Genomic DNA, 25,945 nt, shown 5'->3' with positions numbered 1-25,945 from the left:
TCTTCAGCAGAGTCCACAAAGCTCGAATTGTTTTGGCTCCAGAATATACTAGTATTGGAGCTTGAAATTCAAGCAAAGTATTGAAATACTGTGGAGAGTCTTCCGTATTTGCTAGGTTTTTATCTTTATTTTATACACAAGCTTCTCATGCTATAAGTCCAAGTCACTGTAAAGGCAAAACTTTTCTTCTGTAAGATGATGTTATGCTCCAACAAACAAAGGGAAACAGTCAGATACTCTACTTTGATGTCATCCAGATCCAAACAGAGACAATCTTTGTATAAACAAATCTTTATCATTTCCTTGCCACCCTTTGGCACTGATATGTACATGTACTAGTGGAAGTTCTCAATTAGTATCTCATTTTTATTTTCCTGCTTTTTTTTTTTTTGTTGTTGTTGTTGTTGTTAAATCCCAAAATATTTTAAATATATATATATATGTTTTGGTTATAACATTTTTATATCATTTTAGATATTTTTGACTATTGCAAAAGTCAAATACTGGTGTGTTCATAATTTTCTCACTTAGTAATGTTTTTACAGTATTTTTGCTGGAGGTTGTATGTCCATCCATGTTTATTTTATTTTTTAATTAAAAGCAGATAGTTTTCCTTCTAATTATCCAGTGTTTTCTTTAATTATTATTTTTTTTATTTCATGTCTGCGTCTCTATGATGTCTAGCAGTGTTTTTCTGCTGGAAAGTGTCCAGCGGAGGGCCACAAAGATAGAGGGCCTGGATCACCTCTCTTATGAGGAAAGGCTGAGCAACCTGGGTCTGTTCAGCCTTGAGAAAAGAAGACTCAGAGGGGATTTGATTTAGCGGTGGGTTTTTAGTTAGGGTAGTATAGTTAGGTTGTGGTTGGACTCCATGATCTTTAAGGTCTTTTCCAACCTGAGCAATTCTATGATTCTATGAATGTCTATAAATATCCAAGGTGCAGTTTGCAAAGGGATGAGTCCAGACCCTTTCAGTGGTGTATGGTGATAGGACAAGGGGGAATGTCCGCAAATTGAAGCATAGGATATTCTGCACAAATGTGCATAAGAACTTCTTCACAGTCAAGGTGATGGAGCTCTGGAATGGGCTGCCCAAAGAGGTTGTGGAGTCTCCTTCTCTGGAGACATTCAACACTCGCCTGGACACCTACCTGTGCAACCTGGTCTAGGGAGCCTGCTTTGGCAGGGGGGTTGGACTAGATGATCTCAAAGGTCCCTTCCAGCCCCTACAATTCTGTGATTCTGTGCTGAGTCCACATTGGATGAGGACTATCATTTAGGTTCATATGATATTTCAGTGTACCCATGTTGTTCAATACATTTTTCTACTTAAGTTTTCACGATATGTTTTAATTCTCCCTCTAAAGCTTTCATTAGAAGTAAATTGAAAAGAAGCAACAGTCAGCATGTGGAAAGGTGGATTCAGCTTGCGTAAGGAGTAAACAACCTTTATCACTAAATTTCATGTACCCCTCTTGCATCCTGAGTTAAAGTGATATAAGTGGTGCATCATAAGGTGACATAAATCTGTAGGACTCATTGCCATCTTTCCTCACAAAATGGAAAGTGTTTGTTAAAGAGCAAGTACTGTACAAAGAGTCAAATAACCTGTCCTACATCTACTTACAAGCCTTCACAATGACACAGAATATCACTGCTTCCATCACTACTGAAAGGAATGGTGAAGGAACTCCTGCTATAACAAAATCTCTCTGGGTCACTTAGAGCAGCCATCTGTGCTCCTGCTTCCTGGAAAATAGAATGTGAGGGGCTTTTGGTACTTCCAAGAGAGACTGGGAGATAATTCTGATGTAAATCATACCCTCTAGTATAAATAGCACTCAATTTACTAACTTCAAAGAAAAGAAAAATAGCAGCCGAACAATCTCCATCATATCCTATAAGGATCAAACCACAAGCTCATTTATCGCACAGGCTTTTATCATATCAGATACATGACTAACTGTATTAGTTGACATCCATATACTGTCAAAGGACAAAAATGTTCTGCTTAAGCCAAAGGCAGTGAGCTCTTCCACATTATTGTTCCACAGCTCCTGGCTGTTTCTAAGACAGCATGCTGCTTTAGTTACACTGGTTTGCAAAATGGCCTTGCTCTTTGAGTGAGGATGCCTAGTTATTTTCCTCACATCTTTCAGATTATCTGAGATAAATTCAAGTGAAAGAAGGGCAATAACAAATATCCACCACTCATATCAAGCAAAACATCTTTACATGAAAAAAGATCCCATTAGAATCAGGGAAACCCTCCATATCATATCAGATGGAATAGATATAGTAATTATCACAGAAGAGGTCTTTACAGATAATTCTTTTATAATTGATAGGATTTCTTCCTAAGAAAAAAATTGTCTCTATTTTCCTTTTATGATTATAACATAAGCAAAACCAGAACAGACTATCTTCTTATTTGACCTTAAAGAACTGTTAATGATTTCTAAAAGGATATTATTTTAGAGACAATACTGGGGAGCCATTGGTTTCCAGATACAAAAATTGGTGTCAAAAATCCCATTTGTGCTAGATTTTTAATTTATCAAAGTAAAACAAAACAGCAAAACTAAAGTCTTAGAATTTATCATTTCTAAGTGATTGAGAAAGTATGCACAAGGTTTATATTTTCCTTTAATCTAGAGTTTACCAGCAGTGAATATCTGGAAACTATGAGAGGAGCCAAAGCCACTCATAAAGCAGCTGAAGATATTTACTTTGTCTTTGTGAAAATCACTGGCTACTTATCTGGGAAAAAAGCTGAGCTCAGATTCTGAAACTGCAATTTATAATGGAAAAAAGCATGAAGTAAACCCCCATTAAGAAAAATTGAATTCTGTCTTTCTTTCTAATATTTGTGTCTTTTCTAAAAATGTTTACAGTAGGAAATATTGTGAATACCAAACCAAACAAGAATCAATTAAACAAAATAAATAGAATAGGCGATATCAGCAAAATGCAAAAATATATGAAAGCTGCACGAAACAGGGGTAGAAATATTTAAGTTGATGGTGAACACCAGAAAATTGGAATTTGCAAGTTACCTAAAACTTCAATATTTTCTACCTTTCTGTGGCATTCCATTTAAAAGAATGAATCTCATTGTTCCAGATGTGCACAATAACTTGTTTTTTCTTTACTGTAGGTAGTCTGGGCATTGGGATTTGTACTAGCTCCTTCTCTCAAATCACATCAAATCACAGATTCCTTTGAGTGTGTGCAGAGGATATATTAAATATACAGAGTCCAGACACTGCTGTCAGTTGATTCTGGGGTAGTAGCCAAATCTCTGACATTGAAGATGCATTAATAGATCTCTGTACTGTGTTGAACATATGCTTCCCAACAGGCAGCATAGTACTGTTTACAGCCGAGAGATAGTGCAATTATTTGCAGAATTTTATTTTTGCCTGGAACAAAATGTAAAATCTGACCTGATACTTCCATTGACAACCAAAGGAATTCTCAAGTATCAGCTCTGTGATATACACATTAAAGCATCTTGACTTCCTTTATTTATTTCCCTTCACATTTGCCCCACATACTGAAGATTTTCAAATGTGTTCAAGAAACTGGAATTCAAATTTTCTGAAGGACTTGAGTAACATATTGCAAGGTTTAAGTAACTTAGAACAAATTAAATAATTTAAAATACAAAAGGAAAAACCTATCTGAAAAAGTAACATTCAGTATGCTTAACAAGAATAATATTGCAATCCTTATGGCCTGTAATTATGAAATCTGTGTTTCTAAAGTAAGGTCTTGACTCCCTATATATTGCAAATTAATGATATTTTTCTCCTCTGTTCTCTTTTTCATAGAGTTGTACATTTTGTTTTGTATTGTTTGAGTGTTTGTTCATTGTTATTTTTGCTTTTTTTTCATTTATTTGGTTGTTTGTTTCTTTGTTTGTTTATTTTTATTCCCTAATATGCCCAATAAAACCTGTGGTAGCTGTACCTGCCTAAGAAACCACTGCAGAAATAAAATACATCACCTGTTTTGCAGAATCTCTGTGGAGAATAATTTGTTTCAATGAAGTCTGTCCATGAAGAAAGAAGTATCTCACTTCATGATGTGTCTGACGATGTAATGTTTCAATAATGATTTACAGACTTCATCTGAAATCTGTAATCTTGATTTTGGCAAGAGGTGGAGAGTCCTGCTTTCTTTCAAAAATATCACAGTGAGATGGCTCTATTTTCTGAGGTTAAAAGCACTCATCCAGAATGTTTTGAAAGCTGACCTTAGTTCTTTTCTTTGTGTAAATAGATATAGATATGTACTTGTCACCTCTCGGGAGAATTTCTTAATCATCAAGGAACTCTCAAGCCCTTCTGCTCAAGTTTCATGGGACAATTTTAAGAAAGAGGAGAAAGAATGCCTCTCTAGTTTAAAAGTTAAAAAATTTACCCTTCAATATAAGAAATTTCAGTTTTAGTTCCTAGTCTAATGAATGTTATTGTGCACTGACATCTATTTAATCTAGAAGAGGGACAATTCTCAAGTACAAATATTTCACACATATTTTACAGATGGTAACCAGGATCTGGCATACCAGCTATGCTTGATTTTCTATCTCCTTCCAACAACAAGTACTAGCACAATTAACTGAAGCTCCTTTTTTATCTTTTGCTTTTGTATCATAGCATAGATATACTCCAGCCCATAAAAGGAATGAAGGCTTCCTTATTTTTCATGATAGGCTAAGAAGAAGAAGAAATTGATGGGCCAAGTGTTTCAGAAACTCTCACCTGAGTATGCACACTGAATATTCATACTGAAGGAATATGCACATTGCAAGTCTGATTTTCCTTAATGGCAAATTAAATCATGGCCTCATTCCATTTTAGTAATCAACAAGTGTCAGTAGGACTCCATCATCTTCTAGATCTCAACTAAACTGAGGTACTAAACATTATACTCTCAATAGTCTAATTTGACATCTGGTTGGAGAAATGGTTTTGTATCCTGAAATATAAGAAGAGTGCATCAGGGAATAACACTCCAAGACCAAGACTTAGATGTTCTTTTGGAGGCAGGATGTCCTGCCCAAATCCTCACTGAATGGTGATGTAAAGTGCATTCAATCAACTAACCTGACTGCAAGTTTTTTCTTTACTGTAGGTAGTCTGGGCATTATCTGCAGGAAAAAAAAGCTCAACAGCAGCAACTCAGATGCCATTATAACATATGTACTTATGTTAAGTATAACATAATTATATATGTACAGTAACCATGAAATTCGCACAAAAATAAATACAAATTCACTGTGCAGTCTTCCCTCCTTCACACCTCCTTCCCTCCTTCCTTATTTTTTCCTTTTAATAATAGTTTTGAATCAGAAGTCACATCCTCCACTGATTCTCTAGTTCTGGTATGCCTTCATTTTTGTACATCTGACACAACGAATGTTACTGGGAAAACCTTGATTTCAAGTTTCAGAAATGCGAAGGCTTAAAGCTTCCCAGCCATCTGCAAATTTATTGAAATCAATCATAATTCCTGCTCAGTGGTGATTTTAAGTGCTTTCAATGAATTTGCTACAAGCTGGCATATCCTCAGGAAAAAGGCTCAACAACAGCACCCCAGATGTCATTCTTGCTGCACTAACCTGTGGAAGATTACCATGCAAACCTTCCAGCAGGTCTGAATACACTTTAGCTCAGCTTGGCAAAATCGGAGACAACAGGACTAATTACCATAACAATATCAGTCTTGAAGACCATCTGCATATAAATAATTGCAATGTGCATGTACAGCATTTTTCCTTGGTCTTACATATAAGGCATGGGCTTATGGATGGTATTTCATCTCTGCCCTGGTCTTCAGTAGTGAAAAAATTATCAAAAGTAAGGTAATGGTTTGCAAAGGTAAATTAGGATTGTTTCAACATGGCAGCACACATAGACTTGGCAGTCCAAATGGAAGCTATTTGTCAGATGCATACTCCAAGTATAACTAACAGATCAAGCAATGTGTAAGGGAAAAGCTCTAGATCACAGGAGCACTCAGACACAAGTTTAAGGACTAAGTTCCTTATCATTTTTAAGAGTGAGGAAATTCTGTATATTGAGGGCTTCTGTCACTTCAGAAATCTTTGTGTAAATATGTTAACTTGTTTTCCAGTAGACTTGGGAACAGAAGAATATTTAACAAGGGTTAAATTACTGGAAATTTGTTTCAAGGGAAATGGTTATCTTCAGACTAGTGTATGTTCCTTGGGATCTGAGGTCCTCTTCCTTGACGTAGAGCAATGTCTAAATTTATTATGAACATTAGAAGATATTAATATCATAATGCAATTCTCAATATATTTTCTTGTCTACCTGTAGAAATTTCATTTAGAACTTTTCTTCTCCTGCTCACCATAGAATAATGATCACACTAATTAGAATTTAAAAAATAACTGACTATTGCCATTTTTTCCCTATCTTTCCATTTAAGCTTTTCTTTACAGCACCTGTATAAGAAGTATTGATTTAACTGACTTTATTTTAGCAGTTTGGAGTCTCTAAAGAATACTCCATCATTATCAGTTTCAGAATAGTTTTAAGAAGCTCTAGACATTGGAGAATTACTGACTCCTGGAATCACACTAAGTTTTACAAAGTCAAATAGACATCTACAGTGGGTTCCAGCCAATTTTCCAGGAGTATTTCTAAACTTAAAATGTATGATCTTATGATTTCATTACCAATTCCTGGTAAAAAGTCCATTTAAACCTAAAGTCTGTGTATAAACTCTCTTTTGGAAATATCTGCCTAATTTCTCTTGACACAGGAGTAGTTCTGGGGAGAGATTTCCTTACCAAGAATTCCTGACAAGTATTTTAAATATGATCCAAAAAGGTATGGCTGCCTTCATATCAAGTCATCCCTTTCAGCCCTGGAAAACACTGCCCTTCATGCTACTCATATAAAGGTCCATATGACAGGAAAAAAATGTCTATTATTGGTTTAAAATATTTTTAAGGCATTGTGAACAGGATGAAAAAAAAAATAAAACAAAAAACCAACTCTTACAGAAACAAGTGTACCACGTGTAAATCTATAAGCCCAAACCACAAGCAACACAATGATTTTGTAGCTCTCTGGCCTGGACAACTTTGGCTGTCTAAATGGGGAGTGAAGACATGAGTTGCTTTGTACCACTTTGTCTTCAAGATTAAGAATCTCTCTTTGGAGTGAAACTTCTGGTGGTACTGATGTGGTTTGATCCTATTTCTATCAGAACTAAGGAGCTCCCTTTATAAGATTTTGTTTTATCTAAGTATATTATTTTATTTAAATTAAAACAAGTGGTATGGCACAAATAAAATTACACCAATCTATCTTTTGTTGTTGCTTTGTGTGTGTGTGTGTGTGTGTAGAATTCAGATAAAAATTTATCATACAATAGTAAAAGTAATCAGTATTTCAGCCAGCCTTCTTTCTATTTCCTTCAATAAGTAAAAGAAGATAATTTTTTGTTTTCATTTAATTTTGACCTTTCTGTTCTCTTCCATAGAAATGGAAAGCTAGAATATACTATATATATACACTATACTCATAGTCTCCTGTAACAAAAAAAAAAAAAAAAAAAAAAAAAATTATCACATTTGATCAGGAGATACTTGTTATTATAGTTACCTTGTTTTTCTTGCTTAAACACATTTTAAAGGAACGATTGCTGAAAAGCACTCCTCTATTTATACATATGGGAGTTACAGAACCATAAAATATTCTCCAGACTATTATAATGAAATGAGAATACTTAAGAACATAAGCAGATTTACTCCCAAATAAATGTGTTGGGTATGGATGATCTAACCTATCTTCAATTCCTTGAAATTATTTTTCCTCAGAGTACATTTCAGCATCCAGTTCATCTGGTACTTTTATCAGAAAAACTTTTTCTCAATAAAATTTAGAATTTTTCACAATTTATTCTTAAAATCTCATACAATTTAATTTTCCTTTGACCTCTGGAGAGAAGTTCAGTTCTTCAAAATCTGTGGTCAGTTATGCTCAAGTGTTGAGATTCACCATGCATCTTTTCATTTTCTTTAGAATAAGGGGACCCATTCATTGTATTAATCAGTTTCCCTGTTGTATTCAGTCTATTGCATGTTTCTAAGACTGCCAACAGTTTTATGTCAGTAAATGTATACATATTTCTATAGCATGTTTCCCACATTGATAATGTTTCACTGAGAAGTAAGCTGTAATACCTATTTGGTGGATTCAAACTACTTTATTATTGTGTCTTCCTAATTGTGGATTAAAGTCTAATGGAGAAAAAATGAGTACAGAGATTATCACATCTAATGTTTCAACAATTTTTCTCTTTCTTTTTTTTTTTTTTCAGATTTATTATCTCTTTCCACCTTCATAATTGCACTTGTGCTGTATGTGACTGAAAAAATGTAATTAAACACTTTTCTTCTCTCCATTCTATTTAAGGGGTTAGGGCAAAAATCTCAATATGATATATGAATACTTGTAATTTATGACAATATGATCCTTTTTTTTTTTTCTCCAGCTTCCTCCGGTCTGAGGAACTTCCTCCACAGAAAGTACAAAAAATTATTTTCAAATTTCAAAAATTTTCTTTCAAAAAAAATTAATGTTAGTCCTTTATTATTTAATTAAGAGTAAGTTTCCATTTGCCAAATTGAACTGAAAAACAGAAAATAAAAACAAAGAACAACGGCAAAACAAAAACAAACCAAATCAAATCAAAAAGCAGAAACACCAGATCAAATGGATGAACAATAGCTCTCAATTAGTCTTGAAATGAGTGTTTGTGGTTTTAAAATTATAGAGGGAAAATTTTAGGCCAATCTCTTTGCTAGAAAAATGTATTTCTCTTCTTAAGCTCAGTGTGTGATCAAACTACTCAACTGAAAAAAAAATAAAATCTGAACTTTAACTCTACATGATGCTTTAAAAGTGTGCTGCTGGTGCCTTAGGGTATATACTTTTAGCATTTTAAAACCTGTTTGCAAAACACAGCCAACTGGCATTTGTTCAGAGCATGTTAATTATGTCTGTCGGCATTTAGACAGGAGATTACGGGAGTAAAACTGTACTGCTCTTTGTGCACCATCTTTTATTTTTAACTGGTTGCTTGAAAAATATTGAAGAAGATAGTCTGTCATAGATTAGTACTGTTCAGTAAGTAATCTATTTCAGCTTCACATTCTTTGCTGAAACATAAATAATATATCAAAAAAAAAAAAAGTCTTTTTTGTCCCTGTTTAGGCTTTTGATCCTTCCCAGTCAAAGACTAATATTAAAGTACATTTCACTTGGCTGCACTAGTAAGATAAAAATATAGAGAGAGAATGCCCAAGATAGTGGAAAAAAATTGAAAAACAATGCTCTTACTAGCATATTGAGCATGGTTTCAAAGAACCAGATGATCCTCCCATCTGCCAGATGGGTCCTACCAGCTATGTTTCAATTATGAGATGGAGATTCTCCAGGGAATCTGGTATACACAATAGAAATCCTTGCTCGTTTTCCCTTCCTGGCTTTTGTTGGGCATAAACTGCTCCCAGACTGAGACTGAAAGCTGTTTCTTTAGGCAGATAGGTAAGTTGAGCAGAAATACATTATGAATGTTTTAAGATCATTCTTTTATAATGCATCATGTGCATATGTTTATACATATCTCATAGATGAAATATTTAGTGTGCATTTATGCAGATATATAATACAGACACATATATATGTTATCGTACACTCTTTCTTCTTCTCCCTTTTCTCTCAAGCTCACAAGAGCTTCACCAGACTTCTAGCAGTGCTTTGTAGGATTAAAGTCATTGTTCCTGAGCCATCATTAAAGAACTATTCCTACCTGGAGCATTCTAAGTAAAGATTATTAAATAATTTCCTCTTGTCAGAAATACTCCAGTTACCGCTAAAAAGAGAAAATGAAATCTGGATGAAATGAGAAGAATAATTGGTTATGATCCATGAAGTCTTGAGCATATTTTAGGAAATTAGAATAGATCTGTATTATGGGAAGTCACTGAATGTCAGCATTGATCTAATATTTCTTGGGAACTGAAGAATAGTATAATACTCACAGGTTTTTTTTATCCTGTGGAGATTTTTATTCTTGCAGTGTGGAAGCACAATTAGGAAAAAGGGGATACTGCGGGGAGACCTCATTATGGCTTTCTAGTATTTAAAGAGAGAAAATAAACAGAAAGAAAGTCAACTTTTCACATGGTAGTTAGTGATAGGCTAGCAGAGAATGGCTTGAATCAAAAGGAGGGAAGACTGAGATTAGATGTCAGGGAAGTTTCTCACTGAGAGGGTGGTGAGGTTGTGGATAGCCTGTCCCTGAAGATGTTTAATGCCAGGTTGGATGGGGCCTTGGGCAACCTGATCTAGAACTTGATCTAGCAGTTGATAACTCTGTCTGCAGCAGGAGGGTTGGAACCTGATGATTGTTGAGGTCTCTTTCAATCCAAGCCATTCAATGATTCTGTGTAAGAAACAGAAATACAAAAAATCAGAGCTAACTTCGGAGCTGGCCAGAGTTCTTTTCAGAAGAGTATGTAGAAATCAAAGCAGAGAAAAAACATAAAAAAAACCCCAAACAAACAAACAAACAAACAAAACCGATCCATTTATAAATTCAGGATAGGATTTTGGAGACTAGGTGGATTTTCATATATTTTCTTAGGTAGTAATTCTGTGGTAAGAAACTGAACTTTATTCAGAAGAGAGAATGAAATAGATCAAGAAAATTCAGTGGACAGTGAAGATAAGTAGTCCCAAAGACCTACAGGTACATCATCAAGTTTCACACAATACTTCGATTTGAATCTTTGTAACTGTATGTTATAAATTCTGTCATAGAAATTAGACTAAAATGTGTCTAATGTGATTAATGGTACAATGAGCAAGAAGCTCAAAAACAAAACCAAACTTAACAATCAGAAACAACAGAAAAGAAGAATACAATGTTTAAATCACAACCTAAAAGCTCAGGAGAATGTGAGGGCATTCAATTAGAATGTTCCTTACCTACTAGATACTATACTTTTTAGAGAATCAACATTATCTATTTGCTTGCTTTTTAAAGCAAAAGCAAAAATTTAAATATTTTCAATCAGGCTCAACCTGATGATGAATACGTCAGTCATTAAGCAAAGGAAGAAGGATGCTCAGTCCTTGCTTCATACTTAAAGGAGCTTTTGTAACATAGTTTTAAACCAAATCTTTCTGTATTACTACTGTTAGACTTCAGAAAATGAGAATGTGAATCATTCCTAAGAGTTAGGATAATCAATCTAAAAGAAAGCCTTCAGAATATTTTTATTGAACAGGCTGAAAAGAAAATATTAATAAATGATAAGTAAACAAACTATAAGGAAAACCTGTCAGGAATAGGAATACATTTTTCTGCTGTCAAACCATATGCATTTCAATATAGCAGTGCATGTGTGGTGATACACATCCATGAACCATACTGAAAATACAAATAATACTTGCATTATTTGCATTTGGTATATTACCAAAGGAAAAAAAAACAAAACAAACAAACAAAAAAACCCCAAAACAAACAAACAAAAAAACCCCTCTCTGTATATATCTTGATGAACTACGACTATGAGTCTAAAAAATTTTAGCACAATCCATATGTGCTTTTCTTCTTCCTGTGCCCAGATTCCAAATGACCAGGAGGTATTTTTCAAAGAACCTACAGGGTAAAACTTTCTGTTAGACCTTAAAAAATTTAAACCATTATTCTGAGTAGATAATCTTAATTTGTTCTACAAAAGCTAGTCATCTAGGTTTAGAAAACTGAACTTACATATGTATATACTTCATTTTCCTCTCAATAGGAATTAGTCAGTAATGATCTAAAAACAATCTTTAAGAAGAAAAATTTAGTTATAATAGAAAAAATATATTCTGTTTGCACTATTCCCTCCATAAATATTTTCCAGATAGGAATAGTTTGACTTTATACTGCCATTTATTAACTGAGAAAAATTCAAAACAATAGAATTTTTGTGGACATCTTAGTACAAACACCTCTGGAAAATTGTCTCAGACATACAAGAAGGCATTCCAGCAGATCTGGAAAAGCCATAATATATATATTTTTTATTTTCTCGTACTCAGAACAAGGCTCTAAGAATAAAAATAAATTCTTAAAGGGATGTGCTCAGTGGAAAGAAGGTCACCATTTCCTTCCAAGTGAATCAGAAAATCTTAATGTTTTTCACACACACACACACAGAAAAGTATATATATATATAACAAAAATACATGTATATATTTAAGAAAATTGGTATTCCCTTCATTGTTTAGGCATAAGGTTTAGGGAATAGAGTTTTACTACTTAACCTAAACCCAATGTAATAATTTTTTCACCTGTTTGATGGTGTACACTATTCCTTTTTCTGGAAGTACTGTCCAAAATCAAACTAACGTACCGGTAAGACTTAGCAGAAGATGAATTTGATGAAGGAAAACAACCTTTTCCTCAATACTAAGAGTACAAAACTAGCAGTACAAGCACCTTCTGAGTTACTCTACACTGAGAATAAAAATCAAAGAAAAATCCACATGGGAAAAAAAATAAGGAAGTAATAATGAATTGATTTCATATTCATAATGCCAGATATTCAGGAATAAAACCTGCAAAGGATTTGTCTGGCTGTTCAGACTACTGAAATTGCCCTTTTAAACAAAAGTTTATTTATAAATATGAGCTAGCTTTTTCATTATCTCCATTTACCAAAGAAAACACAAAAGAAAAGGAAAGGGGAAAGGGAAAGGAAAGGGAAAGAGAAAAATCAGGAAATTTGAGGAAAAAATTATAAATGCTTACATATTGTATCAAAAATAGTTAATTCTCAGAATTTTCACAAAAATATTATCATGCAGTATTTCTTCATAGTACATTGATTTGTGGCTTGTTATGTTATTTGTTTAGCCTGGGGCCACAGCCTCTTTCTGTGAAATGTTTAGAAATCTCATCAGAAATCTCAGCTCTGGACATGATTTGGCATTCCTTTTTTTAAGCTTTAACTCAATAATTGAAAAAGAGAAAATGTTCTCTTCTCGAACTTGTCCATTTTTATTTCCTTTAATCATAAAGAGATTTAGAAACAGTTTCTTTCAATCAGTGATCCCCATAGTCACAATTTAATGGATTTTTTTTTCTTTTTTGGTATGCCATAACACATTTGACAAGGAATTAATTGTGCTTAGAATGATATTTTTTTTTAAATTATTATTATTTTTCCTAACAGCACCCAGATCAAGGGTTACTAGAAAACGCTGAATGATTTTTTTCTGTCATGGGTGCTTATCAATCGTGGCAGAAAACATACATCTCAGGCAGCACTGCGTATTGCAGGTACAACAGATTTTACCATCGTCTCATTCTCATACCACCTGATAACATGACCTGTGTCAGTGTCCCTTTGTTGATGCTGACAATCATACTGAACAGCTGTTCAGCATTTCCTGAAGGGAAAACTTACAGTTCATATGTCAGCTCTTGTACACTTAAGGCATTGAGGAGACATGTTTTCAAAGTCTAAGGAATCTGATAGTTTCAGGGACTTCAGTAAATATGCAATGGATGGACAGTTTCAAGCCTTTGTTCTCCTGAAATACAAAAGCAGACTTGTCCCATGAAGGATCACTGTCCAAATGAACAACAATGAATCTGCACCAGAACACTGTAGAACCAAAGGAAAATATGACTTCTAATTCAAAACTACAATGACAAGAAGATTAAATAAAATAAAAATAAGTGTTTAGGAAGTAAAATTGCATAGAGAAATTGTGTTTAATTTTAGGAAAGATAGTGTTATTCTTAGAGCTCTGTCCTGGTAGCTCCTATCCAAACCTCTGGTACATCTAGGGATCAGTTTGGCAAGTTTGGAAATCTGGGGTTCTAACAGAAGAGATGAAAAGCAGGGTGGGGTTGGTGTTGCTGGTAGATAAACACTAGATGCTTGCAAAAGCATTGCTAGGTACAAGGGACATAATGGCTATCTGGATAAACTGAGGAAGAGTTGGAGAGCAGGAGTGCCATCATTCTCTCTGAGCCACTTGCCTTAGGAGCCATGTCTCTCTTTCTGTCACTCATTAAAAAAAAAAAAAGATATGAATTCCTTCTACATGTTTGAAAAAAGACATACATTTAAATTAAAAGCCATATTTTCTTTAAAATCTTTGGCATAACCAAACTGTATATTCTGAGCAGAAATCTTTCTTTCCAAAATTCTTTTGGAAATGATCATTTGTAAATATCCACTTTCTTCTTTGAACAGTAGAAGGATGTGTCGTACTCAGACACTAAATTTGAAATTATCCCTGATGTAAGTTTCATAAAAGGAGTTGCAGTATATATTTTCAGTCTAATTCAAGAAACACTGTGCATCTCTCCCTTCAGAAATGAAGAGTCTATTTCATGGTAGGATTTTCTTTTTCTTCCAAATGTTTCTAGCTCTAATGTTAGCAAAAGAATTATGATTCATGGGATGTCTGAGCAGGATTCAATGAAATCTGAATAAAGTTGGAATCAAGAAAAAAGGCCACAGAAACTATGCTGATAAGTAATCTGTGTTGTTTACACTCTAATAATTCATTATATAAAACATGTTATTAAAATGATAGTTGTACATGTTGCTACAAATGTACACAGTCCAAAATACATTTGAAACATTAAAATAAGAATAAAAATAAAAATTGCAATCAAGATTTTTTTCTCTATAACTCTTTTGTTTAAAATCTGACTAAGCAGACCACTTACCGGTAAAACACAGAGAGTAAGATACTACAACAAACCCTCAATATAGAGGTGGGAGACCTTGAAAATAATAATAATAAAATAATTATTGAAGTTTGTTTTTCAACGTCTTTTTTTTTTTTTTTTTTTTTTTTTGGTCACAGTTCAATATAATATCCTGTAAAGGTCAAATAAATGCCTTCAGGAATGTCTGATTCACCAAACTTTTGTGGAAATTCCAGTTGATTAGCAAGATAAACATTTGTTCAGACCAGAAAAGATGCCAAAATTTGTACTTACTCAACATAAAATTATTCTCTAGAGGAAAATTGCTGTCATGGCCAGAGAATGTCCAATCTCAAATTGCTGTTTACTGGTTCCAAAATGCTTGGGACCTAGAGTCATCTGGAAACTGAATTTCCATTCCCTAATTGCAACAGAACATTAAACAACAATAACATATGTCTATAAAACTAGTTCTCATTCAACCAGTTTCAAAAACTTCATATGTGAGTTTTAAGTGGAAAATTACTCCAAAACAGTATGACCATATCCAAGTTTTTTTGTTTTTTTTTTTTTTAATAAAACCAAAACCTCATACCTCAGTTTGGTAACGGGTGCAGGGAGCATTGCTTTCAGCAATAAAAAAAAATCAGTTTTATTCAGCAGCCAGTAAAGATTCCAGTATTGAGATAGACTGTTTATACAACTGCCTCTGAGGTAGCATTTCAGGCTTAACTTCCACTCAAACCGATTTATGTTCTTCAACCATGCTGCCAGTTTTTCTACATTTCTGAAAGCTATTGCTGACATTATTATTTATTTATTAAAAAAAAAAAAAAGTATACAGAAGTAAGGAAATTTGTTTTTGGAACTTAATTTGACATAAGCCATTTAAATTGTGCAAGAGCTGATATTTTAACTGCTCTTTTACCAACAGTGGTTATGGCAAACACATTTATTCAAGAAGAAAAAGAACAATGCGTTTTTCAAAGTCACAATGTCTCGTTTGACAGATTTAAAATTAGCAAAGAAAATTCAAAATTGAACTATGAGGGCTGCTCTGAAAGTAGTGCCTTCTGTTTTGTTATGTTGGCGAAAAACATCAGAGGTGGACGTTGGTGATATGGCAGTAACAGTTGAACGTTCCCACCAATACTCTGTTACATGTTGTTGCTGTGCAACAGATGGCAGCAGAGGGGCAGTCTGACAGAATGGGGTATGACATGGAAGTGCAGATGAATCACAGGCATGTCACTGAATTCGTCCATTCCTGTGGGAAAAAAAATGTCACCCATTGACTTTCAGAGATGTTTGATTAACATCTATGGAGATCAAAAAGCGAATGGGAACACGGTGAAGCGGTGGGTGGTGCGTTTTAGCAGTTACACTGTGACATGAAAACAAGCCACTTTCCAGACAGCCATGCAGATTTTTATGAGCACAGCATGCAGGCTTTTGTTCATCACTGGCAAAAGTGCACAGCTAATGGTGATGACCATGCTGAGAAGTAGTGTTTTGTAGCTGTGAGTCTGCTCTATCAAATATTGCTATTCTACTCTTTGTCATGGACAATTAATTGCTGTGGTAAAATATTCTTATGATATTTATATTTCATGTATTTTTTTATATTTTACATCTTATTATATTTATATGTGGATAAATATTCTTATGATAATGAATACAATAAAAGGATAAAACATATAAAGTTTAGATTGATCACCCAGAATTTCAACTTCAGTAACAAAATCCTCAATATTTCAAAAGAAAAATACATTTCATAAAACCTTGCATAAATACATATGTTTAGTTTGCATGGATGTTAAAACAAATAGTTCTCTCTCCTAGATATTACAATTCTTTTTATGCATAAAGAAACATTCCCACCTCATCAGAATATGCGGAAACACAGTATTTACATTTTAGACTAACTAAAGTCTATATTACACAAGGAATGATTCTTTAATAGAGTAACAGACCATCATCACTGCTTATGACCAAAAGTACTACACCTCATCAATAAATGCTGCACCTGCAGTTAGGATGACCCATTTTTTGAGGGACACTTTTTTGCTGTCCAAGTTTTTATGAACATAATATAAAATATAGTAATCATAACTAAGGAAGACTTCTTTTTTCAGAGACTTTTTGAACAGATGTGCTCTCAAATCTAGAATACACAGACTGGTTTGGATTATTGCTTCCAATGCTTGCCCTGTTTCTTAGCAACTATAAGCAGAGAGATGATCTTAGGTGAACTGTAAGTTTGTTTCAAGGTTGTATAGGTCTCTTCCACATTGATCAAAAAGGGCCACTGAAGATATTTGCACACTTCAAGCCACCTACATAACACAGAAGGAAAAAGCCCCTCGGAAATTTAAGAAAATGAGACCTGCTAATGTATATAATCAAAGGTTGCTGTTAAGGTTAAGGTTAATTTACACAGTGAATTAATGTCTATGTCCATGGGTATAGGAAAAGCTGAAAAGAATTTAAATTGAAAAGCACTTTTTTTTTTTTTTTTTTTTTTCCCCCCCACTGCCTAGGAGAAACTTTCTAAGCAGTAGGTGCCTGATCTCTGGCTAGCCCTTCTTTGTGTCTAGTTGAAGTTTGGGATAGCTATTTTCTTAGAGCCAATCTGAAACAGGTAGTAGTGGAAGAAAAGCTGTAGGGAGCTTCTAGTGATGGAACTTGTGCAGAACAGGACCCAAGTGCTGCTAGGAAGCTCAAGGAAAGTTTGACATTCTTTGAAAATATTTTTATTTTGACTTTTGCCATTGGATGTGGGTAATTCTGAGAAGTTTCTGAGACAGAAACTAAGATCTTGATATGTACATCCATGCACCAAATAAAAAACATCACAAGTGAATATATATTTCACTACAAACTGTTTATTGTTATATTTATTTATATTACTTGATGGCATTTTATTCTTCCCTGTAATTTAAGCAATCCATGATACTATGTGTAACTAATTCCTGTTTAAAATGATTTATTATCTAATTAAAGCTCTCTTTGCCTAGAATAATTGTATTTCCTTCCCTTGAGAAGTATAAAATATCCAAAGAATTATATAAAGTACCAGAAATTTTTGCAACACTGTAGGTTTTGTTAGTTTCCTTTCAAAATCTGTATTCTATGTTTTCCTGTTGTTTGTTTGCTTTATCAAATTTATATGTTAATAGTGTGTTTCAAACACACACAGCTTTGTACTGACTGCAGTACTTGGCAGATGGGCCAGACAGAGCCCCATCCATCCAATCGGATTTTCTCTGATATCAGCAAGGAGGAGATGTTTAGGAAAAGAGTATAATAAATGAGAGCATTTCTGCTAGTATAATTTTCTTTATTGCAGCAATGGTCAGTAATTTTCTGTGCTTGTGATTATGTTTAGACTGTTGCAGCTGAAAGATATCAAAGATATAAAGTCCATATATTTGTATAATACTTTTTTAAACTCCTGTGGTTTAATCTGTTAGACAGCTCCTTCCAGAAAGATTAAGGGGAGAACTTGGGGATAAGGTATAGACAGTTTACCGGTAAAGAAAATCTGAGTGCACAAGCAAAGCAAAACAATGAATCCGTTCACTGCTTCCCATCAGCAGGCAGGCAGATATTCAGCCACTTCTAGAAAAGCAGCACCTGTCATATGAATGATGAAGACAAACACCATCACTCTGAATGTCCCCACCCTTTCCTCCTTTTTTGCCCTCAACTTCAACACAACATCATGGCATGGGATATCCCTTTGGTCAGTCTGTGTCATCTGTCCGGAAGTCTGGTCCTCTCCCATCTTCTCATGCACCTTCAGACTTCTCACTGGCAGGTCAAAAATGGGAAGCCAAAAATCCTTGATTTGTACCCACTGCTTGGCAACAACTAAGACGTAGATGTGTTATCAACACTGTTTCAACACAATCCAAAATCTAAAACAAAGCATCCTACGAGCCTTTGGGAAGAAAATGACCACAGCCAAAAACATAACTCCTCTGTAAAACTATGCTCTGTCAGCTATCTAGGCATTTGGAAGCGTATGAAAAGGTAAAGGTTTACCATCTACTTGTTGTCTTTTTTCTAGATGGGACCTCGAGCAGCCTGATTTGGTGGGTGGCAAACCTACCCATGGCAGGGAATTGGAACTAGATGATCTTTAAGGTCCTTTCCAGCCCCAGTGATTCTATGGTTCTATGATTGTAGAAGTTGTATAATAATTTGGAAGAAGTAGCAGTGGATAGACTTCTACTGGAGTTAGCATGAATTGTAGTTTAGAATTTGTGTAGATTCATTAAAGAAAAAGTAGTCATAATTAGAAAAAGATATTAAGTAGCGTGTAAATTGCTACTGTTGCATCTCAGATTAGCCTTAGCAAAACAATGAAGCATAGACAATTAAAAGATTTCAAGAAATAACAGTATCTTGTCAAATCTTATGTTCCAGGGTTAAACTTCAAGTCTCTAGTCAATAAACTAACAGCTAGTTCAGGTAAGTAAGGGTAAATGATTACCTAGTAATTCCCCTTATGAGGTTCCCTTTTGCTCCCAGACAAACTTGTATCTGTAGATGCTGAGGAACACCTCCCATTTCATTAGCATTTTCTCATTTCAAAGAAAGCTTAAATGAGAATTACAGATTAAAAAAAAATGCAATAGCTAAGAAGTTAAACACTCTCTAATAAGCTAAGGCAGATTCTGTGCTGTTTCCCTGAACTGAATGATGGGGAGCCTGGAATGAGATCAGAGCTAACACTTTTATTTTCTTTTATTCCTTACAATTTCCTAGAGCTTGTTCTGTGGTTTTAGGTCTGGAGGATATTTCTATCAGTTCAAAGACAATCTCTTTATTGAAATATATTTTACTTTTATTGGACATACAAGAATCTGTCTTGTTTGAGATAGATTTTGGTCTACCACATTAAATATTAGAATGCATTGTGCCAGTGGCTTTTAAGGTGTTCAGTTCACTGGATTTTATACTCTTCTGTATGAAAAAGTTATTTTATCTCCAACTCAAAGTGGATTTTTCTTTTTATGATTGTTTTTGTTGCCTCCAAAGTATTTTGTGACGTGTACAGGAATATTCTAGTCAGGACTGGCTGGAATTTTGTTGATGCTTGCCATGTATTAGTCTGTTCTTGAAGCATTTTAAAACCCTTGCAGGATTCCCAATTTGTTAATACTTTCCAGCAGACATTACAGAGTGTTAAGACTTTGGTTCTATTTTAACTATTTTCAACAAGTTAAAATGGTCAATCAAAATAAAATGTTTCCAACAATAAGCTTTGTAGTCTGGATTGAGTAAGAAAAGAAAAAAAAAAAAACAAGAAAGAAAAAAAAGAAAAAAACAACTTTGAGGCAAAGGAACATTTCATCAGCATTACTGAAAACATTATGAAATTATATAATTTTTTCCATTCAAAATTCTCCTGGGGGAAGAATTCACAAACGACTGTGGCTTTTCTGTTCGGTTTCAATAGATGAAGCTTACAAAATGTGGACACATTTAGAACATTTACTTTACTGTGCTTTTTCTATTTTTTCCCCCTATCTTAAAGCAACAGAAATAAAAGAATATAGAACAACAATAATACAAAATAAAGCTAACTTAGAGAATCACAGAATAACTAAGTTTGGGAGGAACTTTAAGGACCATCCAGCTCCAACAACCTGCCATGGGCAGGGCTGCTCCCCACCAGACCAGACTGCCCAGGGCCCCATCAACCTTGGCCTTGAGCACCTCCAAGGATGGGACATCCACAGCTTCTCTAGGCAGCTGTGCCAGCACCTCACCACCCTCTGAGTAAAGAATTTCTTCCCAGCACCTAACATCAGGTGCCTGGCCTGATGTCTGCTGATGGATCTCACCTGTCTCAAAGAGAGAAACAAATCCTAGCCCAGGAGCTGGCAGAACTCACTGAAAGGTCTCTAAACTGGATATGAAAGGGAAAGAGGATAAAACCAGGCTGGGGGGAGGAGGGGAAATGAGGCAAGGGGACTTAGATGAAGTGCATTTATGCTAATGCATGCAGCATGGGCAGCAAGAGCTGGAATCCATTGTATGGTATGACTTAGTTTCCATTATGGAAACATAGTGAGATCATTTCCACTGCTGCAGTGCTGGAATGGAGGGCCATAACCTCCTCAGAAGGGATAAGCAAGGAATGAGAGGTGGTGGCGTGGCTGTCTATGTTAGAGAGTGTTTTGGTGTTGTTGAGCTCAAGACTGGGAGTATAAGATTGAGTCTCTATGGGTAACAATCAGACGGAGGGCCAACAAGGTGGACATTTTGTTTGGGATCTGTTATAGACTGTCTAACAAGGATGAAGAGACAGATGAGACATTCTCTGAGCAGCAGGCAAAAGCTGTGTAATTGACTGCCCTTGCTCTTGTAGGGGATATCAACTTCCTTGATATATGTTGGAAATGCAATACAGCACAGAGGACGCACTCTAGGAAAATTCTTGAGTGCATGGAAGATAACTTCCTGATGCCGCTGGTAATAAAGCCTACCGAGGAAGTTTCCCGCTAAACCTGCTGTTCACAGAGAAGGACTCTGTGGGAGATGTGGATGTCAGGAGCTGTCTTGGACAAAGTAACCAGGAAGTGGTAGAGTTTTTTATTCTTGATGAAGTCAGGAAAGGGGGGAGCAAAAAACCTGCCACCTTGGACTTCCTGAGGGTGGACTTTGAGGTGTTAAGGACACTGATAGGGAGCATCCCTTGGGATTCAGTCCAGAAGGGTAAAGGGGTCCAGGAAGGCTGATCACTGCTCAAGAAGGGCATCTTAAAGATGCAGAAGCAGGCTATCCTTCTGTGCCACAAAATGAGCTGGTGGGGTCAGCTTGTACTCAACTTTGCCATTGGAGTAAAAGAGAACAAAAAATTTTTTTTACAACAATATTAACAGTAAGAGAAGGTCTAAGGAGAATCTCCATAGAATCCCCATCCTTTACTGGATGTGGCAGGGAATATGACCCCGAGGATAAGGAAAAGGCTGAGGTTCTCAATGCCTTCTTTATGTCTACCTGTCTTTAAAAGTTAGACCAGTTATCCTTGGAGTACTCTATTGCCTGACCTGAAAGTCTGGGATGGGGAGCATAATAAACCCCCTACAGTTCAGGTGAAAACAGTGAACAATCTACTACTCCACCCGGACTCCCTGAAGTCCATGGTGTCAGGTGGCATTTACCCAAGGCTACCGAGGGAGCTGGTGGAGATGATAGCCAGGCCACTTTCCATCATCTATCAGCATTCCTGATCAAATGGAGAGGTTCTAGAGGACTAGAGTGTTGCCATGTGACTCCCATCTACAAGAAGGGTTGTAAGGAGGATATGGGGAACAATGGGCTTGAGAGCCTGGCCATGCTGCCTGGTAAGGTTACGGAGCAGATCACCTTGAGGGAGATCACACGGCATGTGCAAGACAGCTGGGGGATCAGGCCTAGCCAGCATGCATTTATGAAAGCCATGTCCTGCTTGACCTGGGGATATTGGTTGATGCTTGGCTGAACAGGAGCCAGCAGTGAGCCCAGGTGGCCAAGAAGTTCAGTGTCATCCTGGCTTGTATCAGTGTTGCCAGCAGGAGCAGGGAACTGATCATCCCTCTGTACTCAGCCCTGGTGTTGGCTGCACCTCAAGTATTGCATTCAGTTTTAGGCCCTTCACTACAAGAAAGGCACTGAGGCCCTAGAACATGTCCAGGAAGGGGAATGAAGCTGTGAGGGGTCTGGAGGAGAAGCCTTATGAGGAGCCACTGAGGGAACAGGGATTATTTAGTCTGGAGAAGAGGAGGCTCAGGGGTGATCCTATCACTCTCTACAACTACCTGAAGAGATGTTGTGGAGAGGTGAGGGACAGCCTCTTCTCCCATGTAGCTAGCAATAGGACTAGAGGGAGTGGCCTCAGGTTGCACCAGGGGAGATTCAGGTTGGACTTCAGGAAATACTTCTTCTGCAAAAGAGTAGTGCTGGAATGGGCTGCCCAGGGAGGTAATGAAATCATAGTTTCTGGAGGCGTTGAAGAAATGTTTAGATGTTATACTGAGCGACATGGTTTCATGGGAAATATTGGTGATAGGTGGATAGTTGGTCTGGATGATCTTGTAGGTTTTTTCCAACCTTGGTGATTCTGAGTCTAAAAATCTTTTTTTTTTTTTTTCCTTAAAGTCACCACCCCCTAATTCTATCACTATCAGACCATGTAAAAAGTCAGCTTCCTTCCTGTTTATAAGCTCACACCAAGTACTTGAAGGCTGCAATGATGTTTCCCTAGAGGCTTCTCTTCTGCAACCTAAAAAATTTCAACTCCCTTAATCTGTCTTTGTAGGAGAGGTGTTCTAGCACTCTGATCATCCTCATGACCCTCCTCTGGATCTGCTCTAACAGCTCTATGTCTGTCTTGTGTTGGAAACCCCAGGCCTGGTCACTGTACTCCAGATGGGGCTTCACGAGGGCAGAGCTGAGCGGGACAATCACCTCCCTTGCCCTGCTGCCACCTCTCTTTTTGAAACAGCCCAATGTAAAATTGGATATCCAGGCTGCAAGTATAACCTATTGGCTTATTGACCAGCTTCTCACCTACCAGCACTCCCAAGGCATTTTCTGTAGGACTTCTCTCAGTGAGTTATTTTCTAAGTCTGTACTCATATCTTGGATTGCCCCAGCCCAAGTGCAGCACTGTGCACTTGGCCGTGTTGAACCTAATTAAGTTTTCATGGGCCCATTTTTTTCAAGATTGTCCAGGTCCCTCTGGATGGCTTCCCTTCCTTCTATTGTGTCAACTGCACCAATCAGCTCATTATATTCAGCAAATTTGCTAAGGGTGCACTAGATTCCATTATCTTTGTAATTGATAAAGATGTTGTAAAATACTTATCCCAGGATTGACCCCTGGGGGATGTCACTCATGACTGGCTTCCATCTGGACATAGATCTGTTGACAATCCTCTGGCTATGACCACCCAACAGATTCTTTATCTGAATATTCCACCCTTCAAATCCATTTCTCTCAAATTTCAAGATAAAGATTTACTGCGGGCCTCAGAGAAGTCCAGGTAGATGACATCAGTTGCTCTTGACATTGATGATGCCACTCCATCATAGAAGGCCACTAGTTTTGTCAGGCACAATCTGTCCTTGATGAAGCCATGCTGGCTGTCTCAGATTACCTCCTCATCTTGCATTTGCCTTAACTAAAAGCTTCCAGAATGATCTGCTCCATGAACTTCCCAGACACAGATGTGAGGCTTACTGACCTGTAGTTTCCTGAGTCTTCCTTTCTCCCTTTCTTAAAACTGGAAGTGATGTTTCCCTTTTTCCAGTCACTGGGAAGTTCATCTGACAGCCTTGACTTTTAAAATACATTGGAGAGTGGTTTGGCAACAAGATCAGCCAGCTCCTTCAGGACCCTGGTATACATGTTGTCCAGACTCAGAGACCTGTACACATTCACTTTCAGGAGGCTGTCTCTGACTTGCTCGGCTCCCTCAGTGGGTGGGATGTCCCTGCCTAGACAACATGAGATGCGTAGGAAGCCTGGCTACCAGTGAAGAATAAGGCAAAGAACTTGAGTACCTCAGCCTTCTTCATGTCTGTTGAGCCAGTTCTCTCTTCTCATTTATCAGAAGGTCAGAAGGTGTACACTCACCTTTGCCTCTTTGCCTGCTTCTTCTGAACACCGTACCTGTAGAATCTCTTTTTTTCCACTTTTTTTTTTTTTTTTTTTTTCCACCTTGGCTTTCTTGATCCTATTTCTGCATGTCCAGATGGTGTCCCTGTATTCTTCCCAGGCCACACATCCCTGCTTCCACTGCCTATACATGTTTCTTTTATCCCTCAGTTTAATCAGCCAGTTTAATGAGCCAGTTTCCTGCCTCTGGAGCTTAATTTCTTATGCAGAGATTGGAGAGCTCTTGCACTCCCAGAAAGGTGTTCTTAAATAACTGCCAGCTCTGTTCTGTTCCTATGTCCCTACAGACAGTTTCCTAGGGGATTTTGTCCAGTATTTTCTTAAACAGCCAGAATTCAACTCTCCTGAAGTTCATGGTCCTGACTCCACTCTTTGCTAGGCTCATGTCCTTGAGATCAAAACTCAACCATGGCATGGTTGCTACAGCCCAGACTGCCTCCAATCTTAACCTCTTTAGTGATTTCCTCTGCACTCCTGAGCACCAGGTCCAGTAACATTTCACCTCTGGTTCCAGTACCTGGACCTAAGTTATCCTAAATGGACTCCAGGAGTATCCTGGATTGCTTGTAGCCTTTTGTGTTGCTTTCTCAGAAGAAATCTAAGTAGTTAAAATCCCCCAACAGGAGGAGAACTGGAGAGTGTGATGCTTTTTGAAGTTGAAACAAGAAGGCTTCATCCACTGTCTCCCCTTGATCAGGGAGCCTGTAGTAGACCCCAACAACCAGATGTTCTTTATTGGTCTGGTTCCTAGTTTTAACCTACTCTCATCCTGATCATGTCTTTTTTTTTAGAGGCAACTTTTTGCAAACTATCCACTTTTTAACATAAAGGGCAACTCTACTGCCCCTCCTTCCCTTCTTAAAATATTGCAGCCCTTGACTGTAGCAATCCAGTTCTGTGAACTTGATACTGTCAATGCAAGTTAAAATATGTCTGATGTTTTCACAACTATAGGTAGATTATTAACACTAGGACTAGAGGGAATGGCTTCAAGCTGCGCCAGGGAAGGTTCAGGCTGGACGTTAGGAAATACTACTTCTCTGAAAGGGTGGTCAGGCACTGGAATGGGCTGCCCAAAGAGGTGGTGGAGTCACTGAGCCTGGTGGTGTTCAAAGAGTGTTTGGATGTTGTACTGAGGGACATGGTTTAGCGAGAACCATTGGTGATGGGTGAATGGTTGGACTGGATGATCCTGTGGATCTTTTCCAACCTTAGCGATTCTATGATTCTATGACATTAACTATTGAAGTGTGTCTTTATGGCACCTTTTTATTTTTTTATTTTTTTTAACATCTCCACTTTACACCGAGAAATCCAGAATTATACAAATTTTAACAGACAAATCTAAAGTGATCACTCATTCAGTTTGAACTGTTTTGCAACACAATAATTAAAGAACAAAAAAATCTGTAAAAAAAGAAAGAGAGAGGAAGGTTTTTTTTTTTTTTTTTTCAATTCCTGTAATCATCAAGATCAGAAAGGCATAAAATGAAATGA

The sequence above is a fragment of the Gallus gallus genome, chromosome 2, assembly GCF_016699485.2.
Source record: "Gallus gallus isolate bGalGal1 chromosome 2, bGalGal1.mat.broiler.GRCg7b, whole genome shotgun sequence".
Taxonomy (NCBI): domain Eukaryota; kingdom Metazoa; phylum Chordata; class Aves; order Galliformes; family Phasianidae; genus Gallus; species Gallus gallus.
The sequence above is the reverse complement of the archived record's forward strand: the minus strand, read 5'-3'. Positions refer to the sequence as shown.